General features: G+C 37.8%; 1 long non-coding RNA gene across 1 annotated transcript in view; it reads left to right on the top strand.

Moving 5' to 3' along the window:
- The window catches only part of LOC102483666 (uncharacterized), a 44,540-nt gene extending 31,827 nt beyond the window's left edge, over positions 1 to 12,713 (top strand). The window contains exon 3 of the long non-coding RNA XR_337429.1: positions 12,549 to 12,713. This is a non-coding gene — a long non-coding RNA (uncharacterized LOC102483666). The remainder of the gene's footprint in view (positions 1 to 12,548) is intronic.
- Positions 12,714 to 13,807: the final 1,094 nt, after the last annotated feature.

Genomic DNA, 13,807 nt, shown 5'->3' with positions numbered 1-13,807 from the left:
GCAAATATTTCTCTAAAAAGAAAAACAAAACAAAATCAAAACACATACAAGCACACACGCGCAGACACACCAAAGATGGAAAAAAAAAAAAAAGAAATGAAGGACTTAGAAATGTTACTAAAAATCTGTGCTTGAAAGAACTGCAATCAACACAAAGAGATAGATCTAAAGAAGTGATATCTACACTAGCGCTGCAGCATTATTCACAAGAGCCAAGATATGGAAACAACCTTCATACCCATCAATGACTGAATGGACAAAGAAAATGCGCATGTGCACACGCATGCATACACACACTAGAATATTATCAGCCTTTAAAGAGAAGGAAATCCTGCCACATGCTACAGTGTAGAATAAATAAAACAGGCCAGCCAAGGAAGGTCAAATACTACATGATTCACCTTTACAGGAGGTATCTTAAATAGTCAGACTCTTAGAAACAGAAAGTGTAATGGTGGTTTCCAGTGTCTGGGGGGCCACAGTAAATGGAGAGCTGTTTGACAAATATAGGGTATAAATGTTTCAGTTGAGCAACAAGAATAAGTCCTAGAGAAGTGCTGTACAACAAGCTGCTCACAGCTAATGATACCAAATGGCATATTTAAAAATTCCTTAAGAGAGTACATCTCAAGCATTCTTATCATCAATAAAACAGGGAGGGAGCAGAAGGAAAATTTTGGAAGTGATGTATATATGTATTATCTTGATCGTGATGATGGTCTCACAAGTGAATGAACATATTTAAATTTATTGAATTGTGAACTTTAAAGTTGTATAATTTTTATTTATTAATTGCCCTTCAATAAAGCTGCTTTTGTTTTAAATCTATGCAAACAAAGACTTAAAAAAAATGCATGACTTCAGGGGCCAGCAGGTGGCATAGTAGTTAAGGCACTGGACTCCCACATGGCTGATTGCAGTTTGAGTCCCAAGCCTGGTGGCGTGAAACTCACGCCAGGCATGTGTGCATGCATGCCCCAAATCCTGAGAGTAGAATGGAGGAGAAGGGACTGCAGCCTGGCCATCCCTGCTGGTGGTTGACTTTTCATTTTCTCTCTCTGTGTCTTTCCAGTCAACACATGTGCCCTGTAGCTAAAAAGCTCTCAAATAAATGAATGAATGAATAAATAAATAAATAAATAAATAAATAAATAAAAATTAAAAAAACAACTCAAGAGAAAAGAATCCTCTGTTACTCAGGAAGTCACCATTACTGAAAACCATCCTATTTCAACAATATAATAAGCTGATCTTGGTGGCACAGTTAATAGGGGTGAGGAAATGAAGGAGAGTGACAGCTGATGCTGACAACTTTTCTCTTACTACCACCCTGCTCACCTTTTTTCTTTCATACCTTTGCTTCTATTTTTCACGAACTCTCCACAATCTCTGCCAGTGGATTAGAAATTTTATCTTACTTCTTCTGGCAGGATATATTGACAACTTACCATTGACACTTTCTTTTTGCCGCCCCCCAAATTTTCACTCTACATGCAGGTCTGACCACAGGGAGATTCTCTTGCTTACCCTTCATACAAACGTGGTCTAGCCTCTGGCATCTTTGTTTTTGTCTTTGTGGAACTGTTAGAAGTTTTCCTGGATTCTTGGCTTTGACTATCCTACACCATAAATTTTTCTAATCTGTTTATATATTTAAAAATTCACCAAGGCCTAATCATGAAGAATTAATTTGGCTGTGTAGCATCTTCAGTGCTCTTAATTTGCTACACATTTTAGTTTTAGTCAGACAGTGGGGATGACCTGTGCTATGATGTCAAGTTGCCTGGAGATCCCAAACCTAGTTTTGATGTGTTAAGTGGTGCAGGACAAGAGCTGTAAATCTGAAATTCTAACAATCATTTCTCAGTCCCAAAACACAAAGTACATTTCTAAGGAAATCTGTAACAATAAATCATCATAAGTCAGCCACTAATTGCAGGCAGTGTAGTGCTAGAAAACTACAGCATCTCAATAAATCTTGTGAGGTGTCAGTTTGAAACACTAGGGTATAGGCAACATGAGGGGACATACCACTGTTGGGGACAGGAGTAGAAGAGATATCTGAGCATCCCTCTAAGCAGCAGTGGAGAAAAGGCTGTATTAATCAAAGAAAGACACCCTTTAGATAAGGACTGCCTAAATTTGCCTGGAACCAGGATTGACCAAGATAGGTGAAGCAAAGTGGTCAACTATAATGATACTATAGGAGGGAAAACCCTTCTGGAAGCAAGTATAGCTATGTCAGATATATTGGTATGGTGCAGTGAAGAGAAAAAAAATAAAAAACTTTGAGAATTGAAATACCTCCGCTAAATACTAGTTATGTAACCTTGAGAAACACATTCAGTCACTTCTAACTTAAATTTCCACAACTGTAAAGTGAGGATAATTCCTACCATTGAGGGTTGTTGTGAAGATTAAAAATAATGTATGCAAAGATGGCAGGTATACAGTTAAGGCTCAACAATGGAAAGTGATTATTCATTGTTAATTCTACTGTGTCTTACTGTAGGTTTCCAAAGGATCAGCTAGGTTACCACTTTGGTACCAAAAGATACAAAAGCCAAGAACATATTTTCCTGTCTTCTACCTGCTGCATGTATTCAAAGACTAGTTTGACCTACCTATAGTACCCCCACTTCATAATATAACAGGGTGACCTTGAACTAAAAGACCCCAATGAGCTCTTATTGCTAGATAGGAGAGGAATACCACCCAACAATATCTTGCATAAGAATGCCTAACAGAAGTTGTTTTGCCGGAGTACATGACCACTTAGAAAGTTTCGTGAAAACTGCTAGTGTTGACAGATTGTGGAATAAACTTCTGCTAATCACTAAGGGGCTACTGCATCAAGTCAGAAGCTATGAAGACGTTGTTTTGAGAATGTAAATTGTGATAATTATGTTGCAGGAAAACCCGAAATAATTACAAAAGTTTAAAAAAATGCAAAGCACTTCTGAATGAGACATCCCAATTTCTCTTTCAGGAATTTATTCTACAGAAACACTCACACATGTTTACCAGAATATTGCTCATAGGAGCAAAAATCTATAAACAACATAAATGATGATGAGCACAGGTCTAGTATTATGGCTTTGGTATGAGCACCCTGAATAGTCATTGTCAAGCAAGGGTTAGCTATGTATAAACTACTGTAGATTGAGATCTAAGATTCATCTTTTTTTTTTTTAGAGGTTTTTGCTATGGGGCATGTGCACTCGCCAGACAGACAGAGAGAGAAAGAGAGACAGAAAGCAAGAAATCACCCCCCAAGGGGGATGGCCACGCCACAATCCCTTCTCCTCCATTCTCCTCTCGGGATGTTGGGCAAGCACGCACATGCACCCAGGATGAGTTTTAAGTCACCGGGTCCAGGACGCGAACTTTCAATAATATGGAAGTTTAACATATTTTTAAAACTAATAACGTACAAGAGTAAAGTTTCCCTTTTAACGGACTCTCAAACTGGAACCCAGGTAAACTATCTTCATTTCCTCAGTGCTAGCATTTTTCCTACATCATTCTATTTAAAGTCTCCTTTGGCGGTTGCCACTCGGCAATCTGCCTGCCCAAAAGCCTTTTGGGTGTACTTCCTTTCTTTCCTTTCCTTTCTTTTTGAATAAACCTTCCTATCTACCAAAAAAAAAAAAAAAAAAAAAAAGTCTCCTTTACTCAGCTTTCTAAAGCTTTCTTGACCAATGAAAACTTGATTGCTATTACAGAAAGTCAAGTCAGGGCCTGGTTACACAGTACAACAGTTAAACCCTGAACATAAGGGAGTCAGATCCCACATGGCGAACTAAAGTTGAGTCCTGGCCCTGGTGGCTTGAAAAACATGGTGTGTGAGTGTGTGGGTCCATGCCTCAAATCCTAACGAAATGGACAGGTGTAAAAAAGGGGATTACAACATAACCATGCCTCACTAGAAAACACGCTCACTCTTGCTCTCTTCCTCTCTCTTTCTGTGGCAATCTTATGAGCCTGCTGATGATTAAAAAAAGAAAACACTTAAATCAGGTCGTAAATAAACCTCTTGTCTACTGTCCTTCATATGCTGTCTTTTTTACCTAGAATTTTCTTCTCTGGTTACTGTATTTTCTGTATCTCTTCTCTGGTAACTAGCTTTTCCTCAAATTTGGGGTCTCCAAATTCATATTCACTAAGAAGCTTTCCTTGACTATGCTATGCAAAAAATACTAAGTCATCGGGAGAGTCATTATACATGTTTGCACAGAAAAATAACGGCATGACTTTCCTCACAACCTAATAGTTACTGCTAACATTAATCACAACCTCAACGTCCTGCTTTTCTCTTTCAGAATGCCTGTATAGCTTTTAATTATCTTAATTTAAAGTATTGGCTGTTTGTTCTTTATACAGTATTCTCTAGAAGACTCTAAGCTCCACGACAGCAGGTTTCATGTATGACTTCTCATTTCTACACATGGGACTTAGCTTGTCCTAGCATTTAGTATCTGTAAGTTACATGGAAGAATGAAGCAAATGCTAAAAGGAGATTCCACTCACATTTCTCTGAATCATCCCATTTTGACTCAAAGGAAAAAAAAGCCATGTCTGGCAACCTATAACACCAAAATTTGCAGGAAGCAAAAAATTCCATCTTTCTTTCTTTTTTTCTTTCTTTCTCTCTCTCTCTCTCTCTCAGAGAGAGAGAGATTTTTGCTATAGGGCATGTGTGTTTGCTGGAGAGACACATTTTTTTTTTTAAGAGAGATTTTTGCAGGTCAAAGAGACAGAAAGCAAAAAATCACACCCCGGGGGAATGGTCATGCCATTATCCCTTCTCTTCCATTCTCTTCTTGGGATTTTGGGCACGCACACACATACACATCTGGTGTGAGTTTTAAGTTGCCAGCTGTGGGACTCAAACTGTGGTCAACTACATGGAAATCTAGCAATGTAACCATTTCGCCATCTGCTGGTCCCTAAAAAATTCCACTTCTAGATTTTCTGCTTACTCTATATGGCATCTATGAAGCTGCCCAATTCATGAGGAAATATCATCAGTATTAGAGATGACAGAATTTGGTGCCATCCATAACTTATTCTGAAAGTGACTCTGTGGACAAGAATGTCCAAGTAAATTTATTTGGGAAAAAAATGGGAGAATCTTGCTTAAGCAAGTAGAGTAAGGAATCTTGATGTAGCAGTCAATGTTTTCCACACAAACAGAACCAATAGAATGAAGACATATATCTACACACACACAAAGAAAAAGGATGGAGATATATACCTAAGCACACAAAGAAAGAGAAAGAGGGAGGCTGTTATCCATATTAAGGAGTTGGATCACAAGGTAGTGAAGGCTGACAAGTGTGAAATCTGCAAGACAGGACTGCAGGCTGGAGACTAGGTAGGGGAGATTAGGCTATTTTTTCTCCTTTTCTTTTAAAGAGAGATTTTAGTGGCCTGCAGATGGCGTAATGGTTATGTTGCTGGACTCCCACGAGGTTGACTGTGGTTTGAGTCCTAGACCCAATGGTTTAAAACTCATGCTGAGCATGTGTGTGTGCATGCCCAAAATTCCAAGAAAAGAATGGAGAAAGGATTGCTATGTGGTCATCCCTCTGGGGATGTCTCTCTGTCTCTCTTTGTCTCTGCAGCTAGTAAACACACCCTATAGCAAAAATATCTCTCTAGAAAAAGAGAGAGAGAGAGAGAAATTTTTATTATAGGGCATATGTGCTTGCTAGAGAGATAGAGAGAAAATATAGAGAGAGAGAGATTTTTGCTATAGGGCATGTGTGTTTGCTGGAGAGACACATTTTTTTTTTTAAGAGAGATTTTTGCAGGTCAAAGAGACAGAAAGCAAAAAATCACACCCCGGGGGAATGGTCATGCCATTATCCCTTCTCTTCCATTCTCTTCTTGGGATTTTGGGCACGCACACACATACACATCTGGTGTGAGTTTTAAGTTGCCAGCTGTGGGACTCAAACTGTGGTCAACTACATGGAAATCTAGCAATGTAACCATTTCGCCATCTGCTGGTCCCTAAAAAATTCCACTTCTAGATTTTCTGCTTACTCTATATGGCATCTATGAAGCTGCCCAATTCATGAGGAAATATCATCAGTATTAGAGATGACAGAATTTGGTGCCATCCATAACTTATTCTGAAAGTGACTCTGTGGACAAGAATGTCCAAGTAAATTTATTTGGGAAAAAAATGGGAGAATCTTGCTTAAGCAAGTAGAGTAAGGAATCTTGATGTAGCAGTCAATGTTTTCCACACAAACAGAACCAATAGAATGAAGACATATACTAACACACACACAAAGAAAAAGGATGGAGATATATACCTAAGCACACAAAGAAAGAGAAAGAGGGAGGCTGTTATCCATATTAAGGAGTTGGATCACAAGGTAGTGAAGGCTGACAAGTGTGAAATCTGCAAGACAGGACTGCAGGCTGGAGACTAGGTAGGGGAGATTAGGCTATTTTTTCTCCTTTTCTTTTAAAGAGAGATTTTAGTGGCCTGCAGATGGCGTAATGGTTATGTTGCTGGACTCCCACGAGGTTGACTGTGGTTTGAGTCCTAGACCCAATGGTTTAAAACTCATGCTGAGCATGTGTGTGTGCATGCCCAAAATTCCAAGAAAAGAATGGAGAAAGGATTGCTATGTGGTCATCCCTCTGGGGATGTCTCTCTGTCTCTCTTTGTCTCTGCAGCTAGTAAACACACCCTATAGCAAAAATATCTCTCTAGAAAAAGAGAGAGAGAGAGAGAAATTTTTATTATAGGGCATATGTGCTTGCTAGAGAGATAGAGAGAAAATATGAGAACTCACCCCCAAGGAGGAATGGCCACACCACAATCCCTTCTCCATTCTTCTCTCAGGATGTTGGGCACATGCACGTGGTGTGAGTTTTAAGTCACCAGGTCCAGGAATCGAACCCGGTCAATCATGAGGGAGTCCAGTACCTTAACCACCATGCCACATGCCAGCCCCCATCAAGATTTTTCTAAAGGCATTCCACTAATTGCATATAGACCACCCCCATTATGGATCTGCTTTATTCCAAGTCCACTGAATTAAATGTTAGTCTCATTTTCAAAATATCTTCACAGCATCATCCAGATGTGTTTGCCTACTATTTGGGTACTATGGCCTGGCCAAGTTGACATGTAAAATTAACCATCACACTTGGACCTGTGATGTCATTTACATATTACTCAATTTATGGTCTCTGACAAAATGAAAGACATGAAACAAAAAACTTTTTCTAAATGTCATAACAAGATGCAAAGGCATGTATTTTTGAAATGAAACATCATGTTCTGAATGACTAATAAGTATGCATTTGAACTCATACATAAATCCCCTCTGCTGAGTTTTATTGCCAGCAGTCAAAATCATTCTTTCTCTTTTGCTTAAATTTGTGGCCAGAGTAACGAAATCTATCAAATGCAATATTTTCTGGAAACTTAGCAGTATTAGAAGCTTATCTGAATGGAAACATATTTAAACAGTAAGTTTTTAGTTTTTAAATATTCAATTAATGAATAATGTGTTATTTACTTATACAAATTACTAATCCAATATAACTACAAAAAATCTCTATGCATTCATACACCAATGTTTGGTTAAAAATTCTTCTCTTCTAAATAGTTCTTAATATTTGGAATCATTTCCCAAACCCCCATAATTTATGAAAATTCACCTTCTGTATAATAAAATGTAATTCTAAAAACAAAGTATACATCATGAAGTGTTTTGACCATGATATTGACCATTAAACTTAAAACTCCCTTCCTTAAGCAAATAGTCTACATTGGTTAAGAACTTCAGTTCACCATAAGTCATATCAAATCTGACATCAGAATTGCCATTTAGTAGCTACATGATCTGAGTCAAGTTCTTTTTTTAAAAAAATAATTATTTAATTTTAATTTATTATTAGTATTACTTAATTTGTTATAGGGTATGTGTGAAAGAGAAGGGAAGTGAGAAAGTAAGCTACAAGGTCCCAGACTTGAACTATGGTCAGCCATGTAGGAGTCTAGTACCTTAACCACCACGCCACCTGCTGGCCCAAGTCAAATTCTTAAATCTAAGTTTCTATGTTCTTTTCTTTTTTACATAAATATATACATTTATTTATTTATTTATTTATTCTATGATAAAGGGAGACCCCCACCCCCACCCCAACAGCGTGTTCACAACACCATCTACCCCCAGTCTTAGCCAGTCTGGATCATGGGCATACGCGTGTACCAAACATGTACAGGGAAACCTTGGGGCCAGCATCACAGAGCACTGCATTGCCACTGCTCCACTGACTGATCCTAATTCTCAGTTTTCTTTTCTAGAAACTAGGAGTTATCATAGCATCTAGCTCATAGGATTATTATATGTTTAAATAAAATAAATAAGATAATAGAACCACTTAGCAACTTGCCTGGTACATAGTAAATATTCAGTTAATGTTACTTTGATAGATGTGAAACAATTGAAAAAAAAAAAACCTGAGTGATAGGGAACATGATAGGAAACACACTGGGACTTCTCAAAATGTTTCAAAGAATACTCCACTACATCTATGGCCTAAAACCCTCCTGTGCCCAATAAAATCATTTGGAATGCTTTAAAATATTCATTATCAAGAACCCACTCTAACCCCAGAACAACTAAACTAGTTGATTTTAATGAGTAGCCAGGGCTAAGAGCCACAAAATTAGATCTTTACTAGATAGCACCTGTGTTGGTTGGAGTCGGGAGAGGGAATGGAGAAGCAAGATTGTTCCATAATAAGTAAGTTTTAGAAACATGCATTTTACATGCACATAAAGATTCTGGGAAAGTCTACACAAAAACAAAACAAAATGAAAAAAATTGTTTAAAATCCAGAATTGTCTAAGCTCATTTCTGTTAAGAATATTTTTAAAAAGAGAATCTTTTTATGTCTAGAAGAATTAGTATTCCAGAGAGATGTTCTAGTTCCTAAATCTGGCTAAATATCATAATCACATGGAGAGCGTATTCAAAATATAGTTTTCTAAAGCTCATCCCTAGAGACTATGATTCAGTACCTCTACGGTGGGGCTGTGAATCTTTATTTTCATCTAAAGCTCCCAGATTTTTCTATGCATCATAGATTAAAGTAAATACCCACAGAGAGTCTATATTTGGTCCCATAAACATGCTCTTCCTCTTCTACTTCCAAGCTAAGGACAGGGAATTGGTCCTTATATTTAACATAGAGTCTCTTGCAATATCTTGCTTCTAATAGAAGCTCATTAACAGTTTAGTGAAAGGGACCACCAGGTGGTATGGTGGCTAAGGTGCCGGACTCCCATATTGCTGACTGTAGTTCAAATCCCAGACCTGAAGCTTGAAAAGCACAAGGGGCCTTTATGTGTGCACTCACTCAAAATACCAAGAGGAAAGTGGAGGAGAAGGGGTTGCAGTGAGAAATCCCCCTGGGAGGGGTAATTTCTCATTTTCCTTCTCTCTGTCACTCTGTCTTTCTGCAGTGAGAGCACACACCCTTAGGGAAAGGAAAAAAAAAAAAAGAGTTTAGTGGTGAATAACTAATATAAGATTACTTGAAATTCCTGGTCTGAGAAGTATTTCATGTTAAATTCTCTTTACAAGTCAAATGATGTATAGTAATAGAATGCTTAAAAAAAATGAGAATTTTAAAATAATAATAATAATAATCTGAAAAAATAAAAAGCTCTTTGCTGCTGATGATGTGGATAGTCATGTCTTTGTCTTGACTGATATGCATGGTAATTATGCTGGAAAAAGAAATTGTATACACTGTAAAGATACATGTGATTAAATGTAATATAGGGACCAGCAGTTAGCGTAATGGCTATGTCGCTGGACTCCCACGTAGTCGACCGTGGTTCGAGTCCCGGATCCGGTGGCTTAAAACTCACGCCGGGTGCATGTGTGTGCGTGCCCAAGATCCCAAGAGGAGAATGGAGGAGAAGGGATTGCGGCATGGCCATTCCCTCTAGGGGGTGATTTCTTGCTTTCTGTCTCTCTGTCTCTCTCTGTCTGTCTGGCGAGCGCAGCACCCTATAGCAAAAACCTCTCTGAAAAATAAAAAAAGTAATATAAAAATAATAAAATATAAATTTTAAAAAAAGATTATTTGAAATTCATCAGGACTGGGGTCCAACCTAATTACAAACACCAGGCTCAAGGTAAATGTGGAGGTGTTTATACTCAGGGGATACTAAGGCACCCAGGAAAAAGATTTATGTTTCTGTGTGTAAGTACCAACTCAAGGTTTCCAGAGTTAACAAGGATGTTTGCAGAACAGGCACCAAAAAAACTAGGTATTCACTTCTTAGTGTGATATTAGAGTTTCCAGAAATACATTTGCAGAGAAGACTTTAAGTATTAGCTAGACCAAGAAAGGAGCTTTCAGGTGTTGATCTTATAAAACATCAGAAGGTTCTGGGTGATGTGAATTATTCAGAGAAAGCACAAACTCAGAAAGAAGCAACTCAGCAACTGTGGTTGTATGAAATGTTATAACTCCTTTTGAATAAAGCCATACACTAAAACCTAAAAGCCAGCAAAAGGCAGAGGAAGTTACACACCAAATTTTCTAGCATCTTTCAGCATTCTTTAGACCACTGAAGTGAAAGTGTCTGCTTCTTTCCATCATTAGAGGTACTTTACAAGGTCCTGGACTTGCTTTATTTATTAATTTTGCCTTCTCGTAGGCAGTCTTACTCAAACAACTCCATTTAACATCTCCCCCTATGAGAGCCAAATATCTCTAGCCCAGACCTCTGTTATCAAATCCATACTTGTACAAGAAGTATTCAACAGAATTACGGAAAATGCATATTATGAAAATACTATCATGGATTTCATTGTTTTGCACCAAAATAAACTTTTACTTTAATTTCATTTATACTTCAAACATTTCAAACATTTTGAAGCCTCCTCATATATTCAATTGCATACTAGACTTTTCCACATGATTGGCTTTCAGGCACAAAAATTGAACAATTTCAAGACTGACCTTACCAGCTTAATCCCTGTTTCTATTGTTCTCTGTCTCTGTGAATGGCCCACCATTTATCATATTGGGCAAGCTAAAATACAAGGGTCATTTTTTTGTATTTGATGTTCTTCAACTTCACTCTAATGTACTTGTTATATTACTGATTGTCATTTGTTTTCACCTGGCTTTGTTGTTCTTCATCAAAATAACTATTCCTTCTTTTTGCACATTCTAGAAAATTCACAGCCATTATCCCTTTAAGTATGTTTCTTCCCCTTCATCCTCTCTTTATTTTTTGAGATTTCTAGTTATTCTATTCTCTTTTTCTTTCTCATAGTTCCCATTCCATATTCTCTCTTTGATCCATATAGACTTTCTCGCATGTGTGTATGTGTGTATGTATGTGTGTCTGTCTGTCTGTCTGCAGTGTTCTTTAGACAAGGTCTTACCATGTTGTGATTCTCCTGCCTCACCTTCCCTAGTAGTTGGGACCATCAGAGTGAGTCACCACCTTGGCTGCTTTGAGTGGGCTGGGAATTGAACTCAAGCCTCCATGGAGTCCCAGCCTGCAAAAAAGTAATATCCGGTATGTATTACCACAGCTAGGCCCCATACAGTTCTTCTGATACATTTTCTACTTCAAAATCCTCTCTTCTATAACGTATAATAGGCAATTTGAAGGGTTTTTTTTTAAAGTTTATTTCTTATATTAGCAAGAGAAACAGAACCCTCAACATTGTCACAGTGCCACATTCCACACTAATCCTTCAGCCAGTCCTAGATCACGGACATGAGTATGACCAGTATACCCAGGGAGGTCTCTAGACTTGAACTACGAAACTTCCCATGCGGGACTACCTAGCAGAACATTATATTTTACTACTGCATCACCATCTCATCCCATGTGAAGACTTTTAAATGTTTAATTTAGGAGCCTGCGGATGGTATAGCTGTTAGGTTGCTGGACTCCCACATGGCTGACCACAGTTTGAGTCCTATAACCTGTGGTTTGAAAATCATGCTGGGCGCATATGTGTACATGCCCAAAATCCCTGGAGGAAAATGGAGGAGAAAGGACCATAGCATGGCCATCTCCTCTGGGGATTTCTCACTTTTCCTCTCACTGTCTCTATCTTCTTCTCTCTTTGGGGAGCACACACTCCCTAGGCAAAACCTCTAAAAACAAATAAATGCTTAATTTATTCAGTTTTTCCATTCCAGAAATTATATTTAATTTATTTAAAAATGTATCTGTTATTTTTTCCATGATGTTCTATTGTCATGATTTGGATTTCTTCTATAATTTGTAATTATAAATGTCATTTTACTGTCTTCTAAATATTGTCATTTTTCTGTTTATTATTTACTTATTGTAGGAAAATGCCATAGGCTGTCCAAGAGGTTACATTTTCCAAATTTCTGGAGTGGTCTTAAGTTTATCAGTGATGCACCCTGAAAAGTAGCCTGTGTGTCTGTGCTGTGGAACTTCCTAATAGAAGGATAAGAAGATTAACAAAGTTAACTGGGAGAAATTCCATTTCTCTTTACAGTTCCATGGTTGTAAGCAAGAATAATCAACTCTGAGAACCTAAGCAAAAGGAGACTCGATAAAAAGGATATGAGAGCTCATGGGACAAAAGAGAGAACTTGAAGCTGGAGCAGATCCAAGAATCTACAGTAGCAGATACCATTAGACAATTTAGCCAGGATGGTGACACAGGGAAAACAATAAATCCTACTAACCATTTATTCATGCTTATGTTACTGAGTTCCGGAATCCACATATGAGAAGAGGGTCTGATAATCAACACCTGCATCTTTGTTATACTGGAACAGTGATAAGAAGAGCTTAACTGAAGAAGCCACCAAAGAGATATTCTGGTCCACTTTCCTGGTAGATGACAAACTTGAGATTTATAATCCAACTAGACCACTAACATTGAAAGAGATTTTGTTGTTAGGAAAGAAAATGTGTTCCTGTGAATCTTAAAAAAAAAAAATCCCCCCGGCCCCAGCCACAGTGGTGTAACAACAGTGCAATGTTGTATAATGCTGGAAGCCAGCACAATGGGGGTTTGGTTCCCTAGTTAACCTAAATCAGGTTGTGAGGTAGGAAAGGTCCCAGCATGCAACTCTGTTGAAGGTGCTTATCTTTATCTCTCTCAAGAAACAAAGGAAACGGAAAGAGAACAGGAAAGGGAAAAGGAAAGAAACCTATGTAGCTAGAACCCACATGGGCAAGTGCATAGTTGGAGTCCCAGATCCTGTGACTTGAAAAAGATTATGGGCATGTGTGCCCAAAATCCCAAAAGGAAAAAGAAAGAAAGGAAAAGGGATGTCAGCATGACTGTGCCCCATAGGAGATGTTTTCTCCCTTTCTCTCTCTCTCTGGTGAGCACACACACACACTCTCTGGTAAATTAAAGAAAGAAAAAGAAAGATTAATTAATCAATGAAAAACTTTAAATTATCCACTACAATGTCAATGGCTACTACTTGAAAAGTTGTAAACAGCATTAGTTTTTCTTCACTAAAATCTAAGGGCAGCAAATGTTATAAGCAATGGAATGCATCTCATTCTCACAGGAGAAAAATATGAAATAAAACTAGAAAATTTTCTCGGTAGCAGATAGGAATTGGATACTTTGCCATGTAAACCTCTGACATCCAAATATTTCAAAATTAGGAGTTAAAAAGTTCTCTAATTTAAGGTCCAAATTGCTTGTTAATTCCTATGTATATTAGATTTAAATATAAAATATATTAAACAGGTATAAATACTTTATATACAAAATGCAAATGCACCTTT

Source organism: Tupaia chinensis, unplaced genomic scaffold (assembly GCF_000334495.1).
Source record: "Tupaia chinensis unplaced genomic scaffold, TupChi_1.0 Scaffold145889_1, whole genome shotgun sequence".
NCBI classification, from domain to species: Eukaryota; Metazoa; Chordata; class Mammalia; order Scandentia; family Tupaiidae; genus Tupaia; species Tupaia belangeri.
Note: the sequence above shows the minus strand (reverse complement) of the source record. Positions and strands in the feature narration are given on the sequence as shown.